The sequence below is a fragment of the Sus scrofa genome, chromosome 5 (genome assembly GCF_000003025.6).
Source record: "Sus scrofa isolate TJ Tabasco breed Duroc chromosome 5, Sscrofa11.1, whole genome shotgun sequence".
Lineage (NCBI taxonomy): Eukaryota > Metazoa > Chordata > Mammalia > Artiodactyla > Suidae > Sus > Sus scrofa.
In genome coordinates, this window is record NC_010447.5 from 86,189,528 (window position 1) to 86,211,065 (window position 21,538).

Genomic DNA, 21,538 nt, shown 5'->3' on the forward strand with positions numbered 1-21,538 from the left:
CTATCTAATTCCTTCACCTATTCTTCCCAGCACACCATTTATCATGCACATGGTTTCAGAAAATTCATGGCATTGTCTTCCCAAACCATTTCAATTTATCAATATCACTTTTCATTTGTTCCATCAAAAATAAACATAAGACAACAAGCATGTTCAAAAAGCATAAAATCCATTAGATTTATTAAAATTGGAAATAGAATATGAAATAAAATTCTCTCTTTATATAAAAGCAAATTCTCTTTCCCTCTCTCTCATAGCAGCTTCAGTGGATTTGTTTTGGGTTGAGTTCATGACCAAGTAGAGGTTCTACGAAGGCAGGAAATCCTGTCTGTTTTGTTTACTGTCCCTCTCCAGCACTGAGCACACAGTATGCACCAATAAATATTTGGTGAATGAATGTAGGAACAAAGCATTCATTTAAAGCTGCTAGATCTTTGCGTATTTGCACTGTTGACAAGCCAGGTCCCTTCCATTCTGTACTCATAAAACTGATTTTAAAAAATCTAAATATAGAGCTTTGTATTGATGAGTATGGTTTTGATCCTATTTTTTTTTTTTTCCCCACTGTACAGCAAGGGGGTCAGGTTATCCTTCCATGTATACATTACAATTACAGTTTTTCCCCCACCCTTTCTTCTGTTGCAACATGAGTATCTAGACATCTATTTTGGTTTTGATCATATTTTTCAACAGCTAAAACGATATCCAAATGCATATACATGAACAAAATGTGGCTAAAGCAATGGCTCTGGTTAGCCTATGAATCATTGGATTCAAAGCCATTTTGTCATTACCACACCCCATACTTTTCAACAACAAAGTGAATATCTTTCTATGAGTTGCTTCACTCCATTTTAAGTTCTGCTATAATTAGTTATATTTACTCTTCAAAATAACACTCATCATCTCCTACTTGAGACAACAGAGACAACTTGCCCTGGTTCTCCAATCGTAAATTTCAGGGTCAGGATTCAAGTTCAGTTACCTTAGGACCACATCTTAAATGTTTTTCACTATTCCAAGCTCTCCTTCTTTGCAATATTGAAAGATAATGTGAAAGGAAAAATAACAACAATGAATTTTTAAAGAGAGACCGGCTGGAATGCTTTGTATATTTCTGATAAGTATGATTTCCCAAAGAGTTTATTAAAATTCTCCTTAACATAATCTCCATCTCTGCTATACAGTCTCAATTTGAGATCAAAATAATAAAAGAAATTTGAAATGTATGTCAAATTTTAAGTTTCCATTCTTTATGACTAAAGAAGCTGGTGGAGGTAGAAAACAATAAAAAGTTAACAAGAGGAGAAACAAGATCCCAGTCATGGACTCCGTGTGAATAAGTTATGTTTGCACAAAGATAAATCAAGTACTATATTCAACTTAAAAGACTGTGCAAAGGAGTTCCCATCATGGCACAGTGGTTAACAAATCCGACTAGGAACCATGAGGTTGTGGGTTCGATCCCTGGCCTTGCTCAGGGGGTTAAGGATCCGGCATTGCCATGAGCTATGGTGTAGGCTGCAGACGTGGCTCGGATCCCATGTTGCCGTGGCTGTGGTGTAGGCCAGCGGCTATGACTACGATTCAACCCCTAGCCTGGGAACCTCCATATGCCAAGGGAGCGGCCCTAGAAAAGGCAAAAAGACAAAAAAGAAAAAAAAAAAAAAGACTGTGCATGAAAAAAATTTAGCTTATTTAGAATGAGCTAGAATGTGATAAATTTAATTTTTAAAAAAGTAACCAATTTGGTGGATATCACATAGAGTAAACAAGCATGACAAATGTTTCCATCACTTATTGAGTTTCCAGAAGTAACTCTCTATGTGATAAAAAGATAAGATAATTTTGACTTGTGAATTCAAAAAGCCAATTTAGTGAAATACTGCTCTTAAATAGTCTAACATTCTACTGAGACGAACTGGACAGGACAATCACTCGTTTGAAATAATGGCATTGTGACCACACTATGCACCAAGTTTTTCAACAATCTTAAAAATTCAGTTTCTTATAAAATAAAAGCACATGTTGGGGTCACCTTCATTTCCCACAGATTTTTCAGATGTTCAAATCATTTTACAACTTGCTCAATTACAAAGTAAATAAGTAGCTCACAGAAATCACTTATTAGATGGCAATGATGGAAACCAAAGCTTTTATTATCTCTATGGGTTTAACCTGCCCTTCTCTGGTTTTCATGAATAGGACTTTTTAATGCCTCCATCTATTATTGGAACTTTTAGAAAACGTGTCTCATGGAAGTTTAACTGTAACTTTCTCCAAAATTACAAAGTGGCTTCATTTCTGAGGTCACAAACAAATCAAGTTAATTAAATGTATTTCTTTGATTTTAACATGGCAGATCATTAAATCTTAAGAGACAATTAATCCAAGTCTTCTATAAGTATGTTTCCTCCATTATGTGTCTCGGGGTGTAATTGTGCTCATGTTAACTGAGCTATTCAAAATAAATAACACATTCAACAAAACTTTGGCCACACACTATGTATAAAACACTATGCTAGATTATGGGGATTTGAAGAAATAAGGCATAATCCCTTTCCTTCAGGTAGGTACAGTCTAGTGGGTAAGACATAAACATGAGAGTAAAACTTCAACTCGGTGAGGTAAAAACGCATTACAGAGAATCATTTAAGTTCACAGATGTCACCGGTGTCCAGAAATGTGACTGTCACATGGTAGGCACTCAAAGGATACTTGTTGACTAGAGGAGCAAGTGAATGCATCACATTATATTAGGAACAAAGAGGAGAGATGCCTATATGGAGCCAGGGCTCTCGTGCTGGGGCCTGGGGTGATGGATAAGGAGGAGATATTTGACTCTACTTATATTTGCCTCCAGAATATTCTGACCTCATTCAGTAAGGGAGAGGGAGGGAGAAAGGGAAAGGTAGTAAGAGAAGGCAGAACCATCTTAATTGTCCATCTTAATTAAGTGAGAGCGGTTCTACCTTCACTACCTTTTAGGATTGTATTATATGATTTCTCCTAAATGGCAGGCTTTCAGCCTGAACCTTGGAGGAAAGCAGTTATTTTTATGCTGATTACATTGTGGCCGTGAGATGTAAAGTGGCATATTTGGATTTAAGTGGTTGAGAGCAGCATCAGGCCAGCAAGTTCGGTATGTCGTCCACTTTGTCACACCCCTCGAGAGTGTACTAATGAAAACGCTTTTAATACTTGAAGGCAGACTTCAATAAATTTCTGTGACAGTAAATTAAAGATTGGACTTCAGACACGAACAGAAGAGAGGAACCCTAGCATCAGCTGTATACCTACAACGGAATCTTTCTAAATAAATTTACAATCGCCCTTCTCAAAGGTTTATCTTTACTACCCCTGACTAACTAGAGTGCAAGTGAGAATTTAAGCAATTACAAGCACAGCTGTTGAGACAAAGTAATGATGGTCTCCTGGTTAAAACCCTGTTCAAATGACGAACTTTCTGAGAACTCATTTTACTATAAAAGCGCGAGAAAATTAAGCCAGTGAGTCTAGGTTTCCTCCACTTATGCTGCTTTACACAATGAGGAATCTAGTAAAGAAGGCAAGCTGATTCCTGTCTAAATATTTGTCTTCTTTCAAAGCTGACTTAGAATAAATTAAGTCTTTCTGACTAAACCTCCAAGATTGTAGTAAAAAATAGAAGCTATGTTATAAATCTTGATTATTTAGTCTCTCTCACCCTACATAACTACATTACCACTTTCAGACTTCTATATTTTGCCTTACTGTCCTTCTGTCATACCCCTGGACCAATTTCTAACTCAAGGTAATAGCTCTTCTCTATTTATGCTCCAAAGCTATTCAGTGATGCTGAACAAACCTACACCACGGAGCAGATTGTTGTCACGACAAAGGGATGACTTTAGAAACTCCTTCACTTACACCTACGCATCTCTCCGTCCCAATCCTCAAGGCAGCTGTTACAAATCTTTACTCTTCCTCTTCTCTGGTCAACTCTCAGCTGACTACCTTGCTTCCTACTTCCTAAAGAATAAAAGAGCCAAAGAGGGAGAAACCTCTTCATTTTATATTTGACAACTGTCTTGAGCTTCTTTCCTCCTCTCTTGGTGGAGAAAGGCACACATTTTTTTCCCCAAGGTCCCTCCTCCAGGTGGACTATATTCTCTTCCACCCCCACCAGGAGTTGCTCCATTAGATAATCTATTTCTCTTTCATTACAGATATCTTTCCCTATAAATGTTCTCACACCCCTTGCTTTCTCGAGAGCCTTCCTTTGATCCTACCAGCACTTGTAGCTGTTAATCCATCCCCTCCTTTCCTTCAACACCAAACGTGTAGAAAATGTAGGCTGCCTGCCTTTACTGAATCAACTTCCTCAAGTCATATTCATATTCCACCCCTTATAACGTGGCTTACAGTCCCACTAATTCAGTCTCTTTGAGATGACCATGAACGTCCGTATTTCTACCCAAGGAATGATGCTTAATCTTCACACTACTTGGCAGCTTAGTGATCTGGCACCATCCTAACACCCTTCTGCTCAAAATCTATTCTCTAAGTCTTCCCTGGCTTCATTCTGTCTCCTTTGACAGACTCTTCCGTTCTACCCATTCTTTAAACGTGAACCGATTTTCAAAGTTTCCATCTGTGGTATTCTTTCACGCTTTCACTCATTTTCCTAGATTGGGGGTGGAGGAAAGGTACTCTACTGCTTCATAAACACCACCTCTCAGTTAACGGACATTCACCCGCCTCAAAAAGTACAAATAAGAATAAAAGTCCCAGTTCTTTTGAGTTCCAAGTCCCCATTACTAATCTCTGGAGATCTCTACCAGAATTTCTTTCAAGTATTTCGAATTTAATATTTATTTCTCTCTCCATCCCCAGTAAATTATCCCACTTCCAATATTAACCGTAACAACATCATCATCCATTATAGTCTTCTAAACCAGAACATTCAATGCCATCCCTAGAGGTTCCCTTTTTTCTGTCACATCACATTCAATTGGTTGCTAATGTTTATCAATATTAACTCAGAAATGTTTATTCAATCTAGTCCTTTTTGCTTCAATCTCATAATTATCCTTAAAATCAGCTCTTTATTATTTGGAAGGCTAGAAAATTATAAAATCTTCCTTATCTTTCCCTCCTGTTTCTCCTTTTAGCCAGTATGTATATTTTGCCATCATTGGCAGAGTTACCATCTTAAATAAATAATAACAACAATTAAGCATTTCAAATCATAAGCCTATTTAAAAAACAATGCAATCCTACACTTTGGTTGACTATTTTCTACGAGATTAAAAATTCAGATTCTTTTCCATTGCATTCAAAGTTCATCTCATCTTTCTAGCTCATCACCTCTCCTTCTTCATATGTACATACAACTCCAAGCTTCGCCATATTGAAATTCTCACCATAACATGGGGGTACCTTTGCAGGTGTTACTTTCTCTGCCTAGAATGATTTCCCCCCATGTCTTCATTCTACATCTTTTAGTAAACAGCTTGAATTTTATCTTTTTAGGTGCAACCTGGAAAGTTACCCCACAGTTACCCCAGAGAGTTACCAAAACCAACGAAATCTCCAATTCCTTGTGTGGCAACATATCCATTTTCCTGTCACCCTGTCTTGACAATCTAGTCCTTTAGAACAAAGAATTTATCCTACTCATTTCCGTAATGCCCAGTGCCTAGTAGAGAGTCTGGATCATAGGAAGTAGTAAATGCCAAATTGATAAATATTTTTATACATACATGCTTTACATTAATCACTGAAAATTAATGATGAGAATTCACATAGGAAAAGAAACTCTCCACTATTTTCTTTTCAGTATGTCTCCCATGTTACAAAGATTACTTTTACAAATTAGGTTGACAGGAGTTCCTTTCGTGGCACAGCAGAAACAATCCTACTAGGAACCATGAGGTTGTGGGTTTGATCCCTGGCCTCACTTAGTGGGTTAAGGATCTGGCATTGCTGTGAGCTGTGGTATAGGCCCACAGATGTGGCTTGAATCCTGCATTGCTGTGTCTGTGGTGTAGGCCGGTAGCTGTAGCTCTGATTAGACCTCTAGACCGGAAACCTCCATATGCTGTGGGTATGGCCCTAAAAAGCAACAAAAAAAAAACCCCAAAAAACAAAAAAAACCAACAACCAAAACCAAAAAAACAAATTAGGTAAATAGGTTATAAAGACAGTAGATTTTTAAGCCACTTTATGAACTGTATTTATGGAATATATTTGGGGCAGTTAACAAGATTGCTTGATAACTAATACATAACTAATCAATTATATTTTAATATAATATCTTTTTTGGTCATACATGTTCATATTTTTCATTCTACCTAATATATATATATATATTAAGAATATGACTCACCATTAAACGTACTCACAACAGCTATAATGGCCACTTTTATTAAAATAAACATTTTAGTAATAAAATGACTTCATATATACAGAAGTCAATAAATATTTTAAATGGTTCACGCTTTCATGTATTAAATTTATTGTATATTGAAAACATATAAGAAACGAAACTGCTTTTCAGGTACCTAGATCTGACTATATTTTCTTTTCATATTATCTGAAAATGTACAAATCAAAATTTTAATTTTTTTGACAAGATCTATATATGTGGAAGTTTTCTTAAATTCATTTTAAACACTCTGTCATGGCAGTGATATCAAAACTTAAATCCAGTTCTGAAATTTCTTTGTATTATGTTGAAATCTTTAGAAGAATAAAAACAAAAGTGATCTTAGTAAAACAGAAGGTACCTATGTCATACCTACCCATTGTCAATATACAACAGCAACTACAAACATTTCGTTAGCTGCTGGATCAGAAGAATGACAGAGTTAGCTATACATGGCATTGTCGCCTTATATATATTTATGCTTTTCATGAAAAAAAAACCATTTTCAATTCACAGTGAAGGAGCCTGAAGTATTCATTACTGCAGAGGACAAGTGTTACTCTCAGTCTCCCACTGTAAACCTCTTCCATCTTTGTTGCCACATGCACGCATTTGTTGTACTACCGTAGAAGAAATAACACACACAACTCTCTGCAGCTGTCAATTTTTGTTTAAACTTTTGACAAAAGCAAGTTCTTTGCAAGCAGTCATTCATTTAAGAAGATTAGCATTCATCACTGATCACTTAGGCATTCTTAACTCAGAAATGTTTTTACGCTAACCTGTGATTCTGTAAGCATACTAATAGGATTTGAGTATTAGTATTTTCCTAATTGCTTTCTGAGTACCTTAAGGGAACCTGTTACGTTGATGTTGATTTTGCCTTAGACACTTCTAAATAATGTGCACAGATCTGACAACTAAATTTTGCTTATATCAAAGTAGAAATCACAGAGAGAAAAAGGGAACCTAATATTTTCCATTAACATCTTTCATAAGGCATCAACAGCAAAGTGAAATTAAAGTGAACATAACATGAAAATTAAAATGAGAGACTCTCAAACAGGGGTGACCAAAGTTTCCAGGAAAGTAATCCTTCTTATATTACTTCCTTTACCATTTCCTTCTCTAATCATATTGAATATGACCAAGAGCCTTTTTGCCATGTTTCCAAAGGGTAGAACGAAGTATAGCAATAAGTGAAAAGAAATAATTAACTTTCCCTATCCCATATCCTGGATATAAAAAAAAACTAAAGTCTGAGACCATATGTATTAGAATATCCAAGAGTTGGTAAACAGAAATATACAAATAAATATAAGTTGGTGACCACTTTTAACAAATATAACTTTGTCTCTGAACTTCATGTTTATAAAATGACATACAGTACTCAGAGCTCTTTTTTATCAGGCATTCAAAAGCCAAAGATAAAAACTGAGGTTATATGATATCACACACATCACACATGCAGGTTATTGTGCTAAAAATACTTTTAGGGCAATATTTTAATATTATGATAAAAACATTAACATAAAATAAGAAATGTATTTTAGGAAGTGTAGACATTGAAATTTGGACTAAACCTAGCCATTGAAGTGGGTGTGTCTCTGTGTTCTTCATCATGTATTTACATCTGCTTTCATCGGCTTGAGATTTAATACAGTTTAATAATGAGGTAGGGCCAAAATAATAAATGATTAACCAGAGCCACACTTCTTGCTCAGCCTAAGAAAATTTCTGAAAGTCCATTAAAAATAACTATTAGCACTTCAATTGTGTGTTTGTGATTCTAAAGACCTCTGAGAGCTAAAAGCCAATAAATGGTTTCAGAAGACTCAGTGTGCATGGAAAAAGGCAGAGCCGGCTCTTCGTAAGATGTAGAAAACAAAGAGGAGAACAGAAAGAATGGATCAGGTGTGATGAGTGAAGAAGACAGAGTATCGATTTTGAGTTTTGATATATATGATGAGAACCATCTGAAGTTCTTGAGCAAGGGAGGGACATGTTCAATAAAGAATTCAACAAATACGACTCTGAAGGCTGCAATGGGTTTTACAGAAGGGAAAAAGATGAAAGAGTAAGCAAACTGTCTTAGCAGTCTAATAACATGGAACATAAAGACTGTCACTTACATCTTTCAATATCCTAACCTAGGAGTTCCCTTGGTGGCGCAGTGGTTAACGAATCCAACTAGGAACCATGAGGTTGCGGGTTCAATCCCTGGCCTCGCTCAGTGGGTTGAGGATCCGGCGTTGCCGTGAGCTGTGGTGTATGTCACAGACACGGCTCGGATCCTGCATTGCTGTGGCTGTGGCATAGGACGGCAGCTGTAGCTCCAGTTGGACCCCTAGCCTGATTTCAGTCTGCAGGTCAGAATCCACAGTTTGTGTGTGTGTGCATGTGTGCGTGTGTGCATGTATGTGTGCTGGAGGGAGAGTGAGGGTTGTTTCACATTGAAACACACAGTGTCAGTGTTGAATATTTGAACTTACCACCAACTAGCTTCACAGAAGCATGTGAATTTCCTACTTTACATTTAGAAGTTCAAATTCGAAGACCTAGCTAGCATTGCCATGTTTTTATATGCCACATTGTCTTGGTTTTCACGTGGAGCATGCCTTTTCCATTTTGCCACAGTCCCCACTATTTTACATCATTGCCCTGACTGAGCTCCCTTCACTATTAATGTGAAGGGCTGGCTCAGTTGAGGTCACAAATCTCAGATCTGTATCCTCCAAAATGTATTTATACCTTGAAATAAATTTTCTCAGTTTCCCTTGCCATATAAAGTATTAATAAACAAAGTCTATCATCATATATGCTTCATTTCTTATAATGCTATCCACACAGTTATCCCATGAGCTAGGCAGTTATCCCATATAATTCCCACCATTTTAGAGAAAAGAAGTTGGAAGAGACCAAAAGACATATACTGAAGCTCACCCCTGGTAAGTGTCTGAGTTGACATTAGGTCTTAGATCTTTCATTTTTGGGTAACTGGTCTTCCCACTCCTCCAAGCTCCCAGGACTAAATTCCAATTCTTATACCCTGTGATTTAGCCAAAAAGTCTACCTTATAATGAAATCTATTCCCATCTCTCACATTTGCTCAACATTTTTCCCCCACCCCATCCTGCCACTGGACTCCAAATGCCACTGAGTTTCAGCCTCTAATCACAAATGACTAACTTCAATTGCTCTAGTTCTGAACAAAAACTCACTTCCTGGAGTTCCCTGGTGGCCCAGTGGTTAAGGATCCAGCATAGTCACTGCTCTGGCACAAGTCTGATTCCTGGCCAGGTAAATTTGCATGGTGTGGGCATAGCCCAAACATTTTTTAAAAATTTGAAAAAAACTCCTCAATTTCCGGGAAGACTTTCCCAGCTACCCCAAGATTTTCCCCACTGTACCCTCTACCTACCCAGCTGTCACATGCTTAACTCTAGATGAGCATCTGTCTCCCTGTTTGGGCATAAGTGCTACAGGATGGGAGTAAGTGTTTCTCATTCACTATCCTGCCTTCAATCCCTAGAAGAACTGTCTGGCACATGTAAAGACCTGGTGCCAAATTTCTGGTTTTGTTTTTAAAAATACTGTTTTAATTATATCAGTCTAACTTAATAAATGAACAGTGACTGACATTTATCGAGCATTTTTCATCAGCTTCTTCAGATGTTCAGATGTCTTTATTCATGTCAGAACAGCAGGATTCTGGATGTGGCAGAGTATGTGTCTGTTCAAAACTAGAATACTGGGATTTACTCTGTCTGCTTTCCTGACACGTCGAAGGATGTGCTACCTTCACACTTTAGCGGACATACACCACAGCTGTGGCATTCTTTATCAATGACCTCAAATTCTACGTGACCTCACCCAATGTCCAGTTTGTAGCCAGCATTCTGAAGCAGCCTATTTGGCTCATTTGGGCAAATTTTCTTGTTGTTCAATATAATCTCTTTTCTGGTTGGCTTTGTCTAAATTGCCAGTTAGCAATGCATGGTGACAGCCTTTATTCTCAAAAGTGCTTATTTACTTTTTTAAAAGCACCACACTTTTCCCCTGGAATTCTAAAAAAATAAAAAATGAAAAAGGATGTTTTAAAACATTCTCTAATCTCCCTATAAGTTCACTAATTTTTTAAAAAACAAGAGCCTTGGTTTTATCAAAATTACCATCACTAAAATTGATTAAGTATAAGCTTATTTTTTAATTAAATGCTATCTTAGGTACATCTTGTCTTATAGATCTTTGAGGCAAGGCTAAAGTCCTATTTAACTGTTAGGAACTCATTAACTACTAATGAATTTTATCATAGGGGAAGAAGGAAATAAAAATCATTAGCAGATGGTGAGTTTTTGAAACTAGAAGAAAGCTGCTGGCAATCAATATGGCAAAGACAGCCAGTAGGCTGAAAGCATAAATAAAAACATGCTTTTAACCACTTAAACTTTTAGCTGTTGTCCAGGCACAAGGAATATGGTGTGGAGAATCAGAGGAACAATATAAAATATTCCATAAAAACAGTAGGTCCCTTGGGAGACTTAATAATAAGAGTCCCAAGGAAACAGGTCAAGAATGAAAAGAACTCAAGGAAAGTCACACTGTGCAAAAATATTGTTGTAAGTGTTTACCATGATTAAATGTCAGTCTTCTTTATTTTTCCATATCTAGGCTGCATGCCACTCATTTTGTGAAGCAATTCCTGACTCCACAGCCTAGTTTGTCACTTCCATGTTCACAGGACAGTCAATCCCTATTTATTATGGCAAGTGCTACAATGCTTTAAATTTATCTCTGCATCCCTGCGCCTCCCCCACCAGGCTGGAAACTCTTGATGTGGATGGAAGGTGAAACGTGTCTTCATAATTGTATCTCTAATACACAGCAATCTCCCACGGGACCTAACACATGGTCAGTCCTCCATAAACGAATGAGCAGTGTGTGAATGATTGCAGCAAATTTCAATAACAAATTAGATATTGAGTGAGGGCACTGCTTAACGACAAGAAGGGAGATGCATCTGAATTTCAGGGTACTAAGGTCACCCAGGTAACAGTCGGCAAAGGGCTCCCTTCCAAGGACGAATAAAGATCATCATACCTTTGCCGTCATTTATACCTCCACGGATGGCAAAGAATCTGTGACATGATGTTAACACAATGACTGACGCAGACAGATCTTCGAATCTAGCACCTCTTCTGAGAAGTCAGAGCCCAATTAAGATTAATCATAGCTAGCACTAATACTATGTGAGGACAGTGCTCTGAACAGCAGCCATATGCTTGGAAGGGTGGGCCAGGAATTAGGCAAAAACGAAGCTTTGTCTTGAAATCCAAGATATGATGTTGCTAAATAAACATCAAAAATAGCGACTCTGACATTTTCTCTTTATTAAGCCTTTTCCCCTCATCTATTTCCTGCAGACAATCTACGGATGGATGCGGAGACGGGCACCTGCCACAGACCCTGTTCTCCCCTGAGAAACACGCGTTTGCTGTTTTTCGTGGCCATTCTGTTTTAAGACTCGCTTTTAGGAATGCTGAAGGGACTGCTGCTAAGCCAACTTGCTCTGCCCAGCAAGAGGAAGAAGGTGACAAGCATTTCTCTAGTCACTGGGAGAAGTAACCAGAAATGTTTGCTTTGCTGGCTTTGTTATCATACTTTTAATTTCTCTCACCTATTTTGATACGGTGGGAGAGGAAATTAATTAATCAATACAACAATGAACCTGTCCTCTGGAGAAAAAGTGCATATACCTGCAATGTAGTGCTATCTCTGTTCTATCAAATAAGCTAATTTACAGTTGTCCTCATGTCTTGGTTACATTGGTTATGAGAGGATAGGCCTTCACATACTAGCTGTACTCCATACAAAATTAATTTTGTTCTTATGGGTACATTGCTAAGACCTTCTATTTAACTTCAGTTAGATTAAAAAAAAAAAAAAAAAAAAAAAAACACAAAAAGTAGGGGCCATGACTTTTAACTTTTAACTGTGTTTTAGTATATTTCCAACGTGGGTATTATTTAAGGCCTCTCAGGTAAATACTGAAATTAAATCTATGGCTACAAGACTTCAGTTAATGAGGAAACTGCCTTATCTTCATATTCCAAAGCACTGTCCGTGCATTGGTGCCGGTGCAAGCAGTTTTGTTATTGGTCCACCATGAGATAAGCCAGAAATTTCGAGGAAGCACTTAGAAGTGTCTAGAACAATGTGAGAGAAAGTCTATGTTTGCTGAATCTAATAATAAATAATTGCTTGTGTTTTATGTGTCTTTTGTAATTTTCCTGCAGTAATTCAATTTGATCCTATGTTGTGCATCAGACTGTAAATTAAGGTGGGGAGGGAGGTCTTTTGGGGAAGGAGGGCTCTCAGAATGGCAGTGTGCAAGGTCAGGCCCAACCGGATGAGATTCCAGCTCTTCCACATAGAGCCACAGGACAAGTTATTTCAACTCCCTGTTGTCAATTGCTTCATCTGCAAAATGCACACACTATTTAGATCCCGGGATATGTGTGAAAATCCAAAAGCACTGGCTTTAGTGTCAGAAAGCCCTCAGTTTCCTCCATTGTAAAACAGGCATGATAATACCGTGTCACAAAGTTGTAAGGATTAGATTATTGGTAACGTCTGTAGCTCGGTAACTAGTAGTTGTCACCCCAAACCCCCAAGTTGGCAGTGATTATTGTCGAAAGTGTTGTCTCACATGGCAGCTACTGGATAAAATATGAGCTTTTATCTTTTCTCACTTGTATAGAGGATCTTGAAAATGTTATGCCTCATTGGTTCAGTCCAAACTTTTGCGTGACCTGGAAGTATCTCAGCCTGACCACGCTGCATGCAGATGTGCGAAAGAATGCTCTGGACCCTTTGAGAAACTGTTATCTAGCCCATCCCTACAGGCCCCTTCTCTTAACCAGGAGACATTTCTCCTCTTACAGTTTTATCTGAGAAGTTCTCTCTGGGCTGTCTCTGCATGAAAAGGTATCATGCTGGTGGAAGGCAACTGACAGCAATAGTATAAGAATGTGCAGAATGATCTATGTCAGGTAATAAGGGAAAATGTCAGAGAGAGAGATTCTTCTCTCTTCTTTCACAAAGCACTAAGCGTAATTTGTCTTTTCATGCCCTCCCTTTAAAAAATTTTTTTTTGCTTGAGGAGGTAGTCATAATGGGTGAAAAGAAGACCAAAAAGCTTCTACTTCACTTTTGAGTTTACAAAACTCTTTCATTTGATTCTTACAACACCACGGCAGAGCCTTCTCTGCCCCTTTCATTGACCAACTAAAGCTGAGAAAGGGAGTGGTTTTCCAACCTTACGTTGCTGGTGAAGGCATACCTTAAACATGAACTCAGCCCTTCAAATCCTCAAACCTGGGCACAGAATACACAGATAAAGTGGCGTTACATTAAAAGAAAAAAAAAAAGACTATTTCAGGAGAATGTCTCAGAATAATAGTTTGATGTGTGAAAACTTTAAATCATGAATACAGGTCTTTGTGAAAGAAACACAATGGACAACCAAGAATGAATATATGGATGGGATGTAGGTAGAAGAAAAATGGATGTATATCCCAAGATAAAGAAGAGTATTAAGAAAAAAATGTTCAAAGGGCTACTGCTTGTGGCTAAGTCATAACTAGATTCAAAACCCATCGACACAAATGAAAAAAAAAAAAAAGAATGGCTGATAGACATTCCTAAACAGCCCCAGGCTGAGAGAAAGGCAGCCTTTGAGGATGTCCGACACCCTCCAGGAGAGCCCCGGCAGGCGCCTTCTTCAGTAGCAGAACTAACCTTACCCCTTGGCCCAGTTAACCATTCCCACTCTGGGGAGATCTCCAGAAGGCGAGGGAGCAATCACACTGTCAAACATCCAGCTGCTGTGGTCAGAAGCCTGAAATCTCATCCGCTCGGTATTTGATCTTTGATAAGAGGTCCGTGACCTTTACAAGGACAACACCTCAAATGGTCTCAGTCATCTAGACCTTTGTGTGGATAAATTTCAGGTCCTTATTTGAAAGGAGGTTTTACCAGTAAAGGGAAGAAGAGGGGCAGGGCACGAGGCACTCAAAGGGAGGAAGGAGCTCCTTCTCAGTCAAAGCTGGCAATGCCGAAGGCAGACACTGACTTTTCACAACTGTGCCTAAGATTAGCCATCATTCTTGGAATGATGCATCACATAGAAAACTGCATCTACCGGGTATGCATGTATCTGCATTGACATGCAATAAATAATGCTAAATAATAATAATTTACTAAATACTAAGTAATAACACGCAATACTGAAGACCATTGCGTATTTCTTGACCTCTGACTATCTACCAAGTGTTGTGCTTTACACTCATTATTCCATTTAATCTTTACAGTAACCAAATAGGGATGGGAACAATTCCTTTCCTTGTTTTATAGCTGAAGAAGCAAGTTTAGAAATGGTTTATATAGCCAGTAAGTGGTAGAGCAAGATTTCAAACCAGCCAATCCAATTTCAGCGTAACTACTACCTTTGTACACTAAACTTAAGCTGCAGTGTTTTCATCATAACACACACACACACACACACACACACATCAATATTCTAGACCCTGTAACAGAAACCAGAGCCCCATCTCCTGAGTTTTTAATCTCCTGGATTATATACGCCAGGAGATTGTACTTGTATACAGCAAGTTCACAAAAGTCGGATTAAGAAGGAAAACAATGCAGCACTTCAACTTCAGGAAAGATGGGAAACAGGAGGGAAAGAGTGAAAGAGGAAGGATATAAAACTTGAAAGGATATAAAACGTGAAACACGTGTCAAAGCAGAAATGGAAAAGAAAGAACTTTATCTCTGAAAAACAGACAACGAAAATGTAACCTTCTAAAGTATGAAGGAATTGCTTTAAATTCAACAAAAACCTAGAGACTTCCTGGGGCTTTCTGCTAAATTCTGACAATGATTATCTAAAATCCCTTCATAGAAAAATGTGCACAGTTTTAGGTAATTGTGGTAATTTACAATTCACCTATCTATTCATCTGTCTCACAAATGTGTATACCTCTATTCTGTGCTTTTCAGACTTGAATAGGAGTATCTAGAATACCTGAGAGTGTTGGGGGAGGGGAGGAAAATAGTGCTTGGCACATAGTAGAAGCTCAATAAATGTTCTCTGAATGAGTCATGACAGGGTAAATATTGCAGTCTTCTCAAATAGCAGATTTACTCAAAGGTAAGCAAATTAAAATTTTCTAAAATAGTAGAACAATTATAATATATAATAGAACAGAAAGTAAAATGTGAGTGAAGTTTTAAGCTAAAACCCAAAGCTTCAAATTAAAAATGCGCTTGCTTTGGCTTCTGTTTAAGGTAACACTCCCCCCCCCAACCCTTAGACCCTTAAAGAACCTCTGTTCCCTCCCCTCCACCATTTTTATTGCTTGGCTGAAAAATCTGGACAAGCATATACATATGAATACGTACGTACACGTACTTAACCTGGATCATGGACCACAGATGTTCACGTTTAAAAATGAATCTGTTTAAGGGAAGTGCTACCTTCATGTTATGTTAGAGAGAAATGCTGTGAGTTGCCTCTTAGCTCAATAACAGACAGCACAGTGGCCCCAAGAATCACAGTAGCTGAAGGGTAAATGCCTCTTTCCCTCTCTTTTCACCGTGACAATTACATTGTGATTCATATTTCATGCAGTAATTTGACCCAAAGCTAAAGAAAGACATTTCATTCTCTAGCATTTTTCATCTACCATGTAAGAAAAAGAAACACACAAAAATCACCCTTATTCCCCCTTATTCTACCCTTGGCCTCTAACCATGACTGTCTTGGGAAAGGGTTTGAAAAGCAGAAAGCACTGTGGAAACAAATGGGAGGTCTCACGCTATCCGACAAGCAGGAGACCGCTTCATCCAGTGAAGTGCGCCAGCGGTGCGCTGGGTCACGCGTCCCAGAGAATCCGGTTACACCATGGCTGTGTCGCTTTAGTCAAGGAAAGACCTACTCTGGTAACTGTGAAATATTTTGAACTTATTGATCCTGAATGTTTCTTTAAAAATAAGTAAGTACCGGAGATTCTTCATGGATCCCAAGTGATGTTTATGAACACAAAAATTTTTTGAGGCCAAACTGGCCAAAGCATCTAATGGCTAAAATAGAAAAAAAAATCTCACACTCTTGAAAAGATTTCAGATACAGTCAGGGTGTGGGCATCCACTGGCCTTTAATCATGAATGTGTGTGCGCGCGTGTGTATACGCACACATTTATTTATTTATTTATTCATTGCTAACATTTTAAAGAACAGTTATTTTTCCACTATACCCTCTATTAACTTTTGATCCAGTCTGATAAGAAATAGCCATAGGATGGTCATAGAACATGAAACAAAACAAACTAGGGTTATCCTACATTTTAATAGGGTGCATGTGAAGGCTCTAACTCTAGTCAAAGAAGAGGGTTTGTAAAATTTGTTTCAATATATAGCATGGGCGCACCAGCTGAGGAATTTTCTTATTTATTCATAAAATGAGCTACTATTACAATAACTGCATGCATCTCAGAACTTGCATCTTCCCACCTGAAAGGTGTATTACATTCATCCCTCCTAGATGACTCTCACATAGTGCTCTCAGGCTTCCTCCAAAATATATTCAGCATAGATGCAAAATGATGTTATCCAACCCAACTTCACCGCTGGCAAGGAAATCCCTTCTGATAATTCCACAGCCCGAGTTTACTCAGGGAGAAAGACTAACGCCTTTCCTCACTCCTGCTCCCTAAGCTCTCCTCTGCAAGGACGAGAGAGAAAGGCATCCCGCGTGGCAGAGTGACAGGTCAAAAGGTCAGGGATCAATACAGTGATGTGCTAGTGATGGGCACTAGGGGCTTGGCTTGATGAAGTGAGCTTCATAAAATATTTAAGGAGTTTATACTTACCACTTAGAAAACAGTAATCAAATTAACAGAACACAGTGAAATCAATTCTCAATTACGTGCTCTAATAGAAGCAAACAATAACATGCTAAAATGTACTGTTTGAGGACCTTCACAAATACTTACATCTAATGAGAATTTTCACCCTGCACATTCAGCTTCTGCTAACCCGAGAGTTATTATTACAACTACTTGGAATTCTCCCACTACATCTTATTTAGCCAGTGGTAGGAAGGAGCCCAATAACATGCTGAGTGGAAGGGGATACCCATTTGGATTGGCAAAATCCACCATAGTTAATCCTCGAAAGTGAAATTTCTGCATCCTATAATCAACAGTTGCTGGGTGTTTGATTAAATACCCCAGGCATTTGGTCCCCAATCTACTTTTGTTTCTCCCCCCAACTGGCAAACAAGAGAAATTAGACCAAGAACTTGAAGAAACAAAGTGTGTACTTTAATACAGAAATGCTTTTACCTGCCATGCCTGCTGTGAATGAAATGGGCTGGGCTTTCGAAATGTTAGTCAGCTTAACTCCCAGTTGGTGGCACTGGGAAAATGTAACCATGCGGTCTTATTGCTCTGTTTCTGTTCTGTAACTGCCAACTGGAATACAATAGGGGAGTCAAAGGGAGACAAAAAAGAGATGGAACCAGAAAGAAGCCCGAGGGTGACAACAAAGCAAGCAAAGAAAATGAAACTGAGTCAAAGACACTGCCCGCCAAGGCTGGCATCCCAGACTGTTTTCACACTGAAGACAATGATGCTTCAATTAACTGCCATTTCTTTCCCTTCAAAAATTCATGGTTTTACAAACCACAAATTATCTAGTAGAAATTCCTCTTTGTAATATTTTAGGAAAGGTCATATGATATAGTTAACACAAAGAGACGATGGCTACTATCATGGTGCTTAGGCTTGAATAAACTGTATTTCACACATTGTGGGAGATTTTGGTATAAATATAAGGGGTAGTGATGTTGGAAACATTAATATTTTTGGTCTGCAAAATAGGAGGACTTTGGTGGATGACAGTATATGTACCAAATAAAGAAGGTTGAGTATTTGAGAATTCTCAGGCTGTGTCTACAGGCACCTGGAACTTTCCATATGTCTGGCTCCTCCATCACCTCGCCACTGTCTGTTGTACATTTTTTCTTCCCACGCAGATGTTATACTATTTTAACAGTAAACATGAGACTGCCACTTACCATGAAATCTTAATTTCCATTTTAACTTTAGAATACTTCAAAGTATCCCACTGACTTTGGTTTGTTCAAAATTTAAGAACTAACATGTCCAAAGTTAAACTTCATCAAAGGTTAGACAATGTACGTCCTTCCCGCCCATAAGGATTATAATGATGTACATAATTTATTTTTATTTAAATACGCATGACATACTGAGTTACAATTGTCTAAGCTGGAAAAGATGGAAAAACATTGAAAAGAATGTAGTTTATTCATAAATAAAATACATTAAATAGCCTGGCTTTAAATGCCTCAAACTGGTCACAGATGAGACAATGAATACAAAGCTTTATATCATGGATTCGTGTCAAATTGAAACGCAAAACTTTCTTTAGGCTGGGATAATAACAAATAAAATGAAATGTAATCTCAATTTAAGGGACATGATAAAATCTTACCTCATTAGATGGGACATCCAGAATGCTGAACTTTCCCTATTATTTTACTAATCACGCAGCAGCGAGCTTTAATGGTTTTTTCTGACAGAGCATTGTCTTTCTGGGTAATAGCATCAGGGCGTTAACCAGATGATCCAAAGTTAGAATACACATTATAAACAATTTTTGTTGTTGCTGTTGTTTCAACATCTGAAAGTTCAAGATAAGAGAAAAAGTGCTAAAAATTTTCCACTGGACATCAAAGAGAAAAACGTATTAAGGTAATTCTCCATATTATCATGAACCTGCTAGCATTCTGTATTTTAACTTATAATCAATTGTTGATCCCATAAAGCATTCAAAGTCAAATTTTATCGACCCCCGGACATAGCAAAGTGGTGATCATTTGGCAATTTTCTACTTGGAGGCCTGAATTACCTTCCTTGATCACCTACTCTGCTCAAATTCATTATAAAAATGACCAATTTACCACCTCACTTCACATGAGGAAGACCATACTACAGAATGTGGGTCCCAGGATAAAACAACCAAACGCTACCTGGGGACAGATGAGCAAGCGAGAGGGTGTGACAGATGAGCAAGCGAGAGTGTGTGTGAGTAACTTAAATTGTTTCAGTTATTCTTTTGCTTCTAAAATGATTTCTATATTCCCCATGATGAGTCCCCAAAACATACCCTTTGCAGCAAGAGCCATTAGCATACGTCATTTTCCACTGCCGGAAGCCAACTCACAATATATCACTTACCTTGTGCAGAGATGGAGCAGCAAGGGCTCATAACCGGATGAATGATGCATAAAATGTTCCTCAGCTCACTTCCCCTGGGAGGTACGTTTCCAAACCTAGGAACACCGTCTGCCTGCATGGATGGAATGCTAAGCAATGCAGTAAAACAACCAACGCATTAGGTATAGCTTTTCAACGCTGTGAAATCTAGAAGAAACTGTAAAATAAGTACACAAATAAGCAAGTATGTGTCTAAAAATTATGGCTCTAATTCCTGGAATAGTACACAGTTTAAATAAAGAAGATCAGTGATGGGCTCATATTTTTTGGTTTGTTGTAAAAAACACGTTTTCTTGGAAGCCAAAGCTTTCTTGGTTACAAGTTTACGAGAGAGATTGTTTTGCATTGTACAACACAAGCGTGTCACCAGAAAATCACTGGATCTCAATTGCAGGTAAAATGTTGGTCAAAGAGCCATTTTTTTCCCCCAAAAGTACCCAAAGGAATAAAGAAAAGAAGCATATCTAAGAAGATATATGTGAAAAATTTAGGTGCTCAAATTTTTATTGGATTGCCAAATTTAATTTTTTTGAAAAAATTGTCACCAATCTTTTAAAGGCATCCTTTCAAATCAGACTTGTTTCCAGTCTAAATTTAGCCTCTGTTCTTTGGGTCATATTTCTTCAGGCACAAGAAGGAAAATCAATGTCCTTACTCACCTTTGGAAGGATTTTACTGCCAAGTCTCCGTGGTTCTATGAGATCCAATAATCCATGGCTCAGCATCGACTTTTCTATGACACCTGTAGAAACAGCCTCTCTTCCTTTATAACAAAATATAGCAACAAAAATCGTGTAGTTTCTGAATAAATTAAACAGAGGCTTTTAAATACAACTTCTTCCTATAAGGGAAATGTGTTTATGTTTTCTAAAAAAAAAAAAAAAAAGACGTCACCTTTGATTGATTTTTCTGAGCCACTTAGCTTTTTAAGGATAATGTGAACATATATTTTAAAAGACAGTTTGAACATACTTTTATTAAAAATTTTGTAGCTAACTCCTATATTATAAATAGTAGTTATTTTTTTCTAAGAAAATAGACAAATGGTAAAATAAAGCCTATCAAACTTAAATTCCCAGTTTAAAAATTTATCCAGAATCAAAATGCTTTTTAAATATGAAAAGCCACAAACATGCCTTTAAAATCAAAAGTTTTGATAAAGTAGAGGACCTTTCCAGGCAGTGGAGTCTAGCATATCCAATCCTAGGAGAGAGGGCGGGTTAAACTTTTGGTTGTATTTTACCACATTACAAGAGTTGGGAGAACAGTCAAGAGCCACCATTTTGCTTGAGACATATAAACACAAAAACAAAAAACAAAATCTAAAACCCAAGAAGTCATATTTCCAGCCTTCTTTTTGTTTTGTGACTGTCATTATTTTTTACAGTTTAAAAGTTTTCTTGAAGTATATGGTTGATTTACAACGTTAATTTCTGCTGTACAGCAAAGTGATTCACTTATTCATATATACATTCTTTTTCATATTCTTTTCCATTATGATTTATGACTATAGCTCCCTGTGCTATACGGTAGGACTTCATTTATCCAACCTATATGTAATAGTTTGCATCTGCTAATCATAAACTGCCAATCCATCTCTCCCCAGCCTGCCTCCCCACTGGCAACCACAAGTGTGTCTATGTCTGTGAGTTTCTCTTTTGCAGGTAAGATGATTTGTGTCACATTTTAGATTCCACATATAAGTGATATCATATGGTATTTGTCTTTCTCTTTCTGACTGAGTTCACTTAGTATGAGACTCCC

At 37.7% G+C, this 21,538-nt stretch overlaps 1 long non-coding RNA gene across 37 annotated transcripts in view; it reads right to left on the reverse strand.

The window, feature by feature from the left end:
- LOC100514051 overlaps positions 1–21,538 on the reverse strand; it is a 145,952-nt gene that overhangs the window by 95,233 nt on the left and 29,181 nt on the right. For 28 of the 37 annotated variants that reach the window (XR_002344235.1, XR_002344238.1, XR_002344223.1 and 25 more), the window contains 4 exons: positions 20,434–20,641; positions 19,736–19,847; positions 18,990–19,178; positions 17,819–17,947 (listed from right to left, as the gene is read on the reverse strand). This is a non-coding gene — a long non-coding RNA (uncharacterized LOC100514051). Of the gene's footprint in view, positions 1–17,818; positions 17,948–18,989; positions 19,179–19,735; positions 19,932–20,433; positions 20,642–21,538 lie in introns of all 37 variants that reach the window. The other 9 variants (XR_002344240.1, XR_002344236.1, XR_002344239.1 and 6 more) reach the window with 6 other exon arrangements.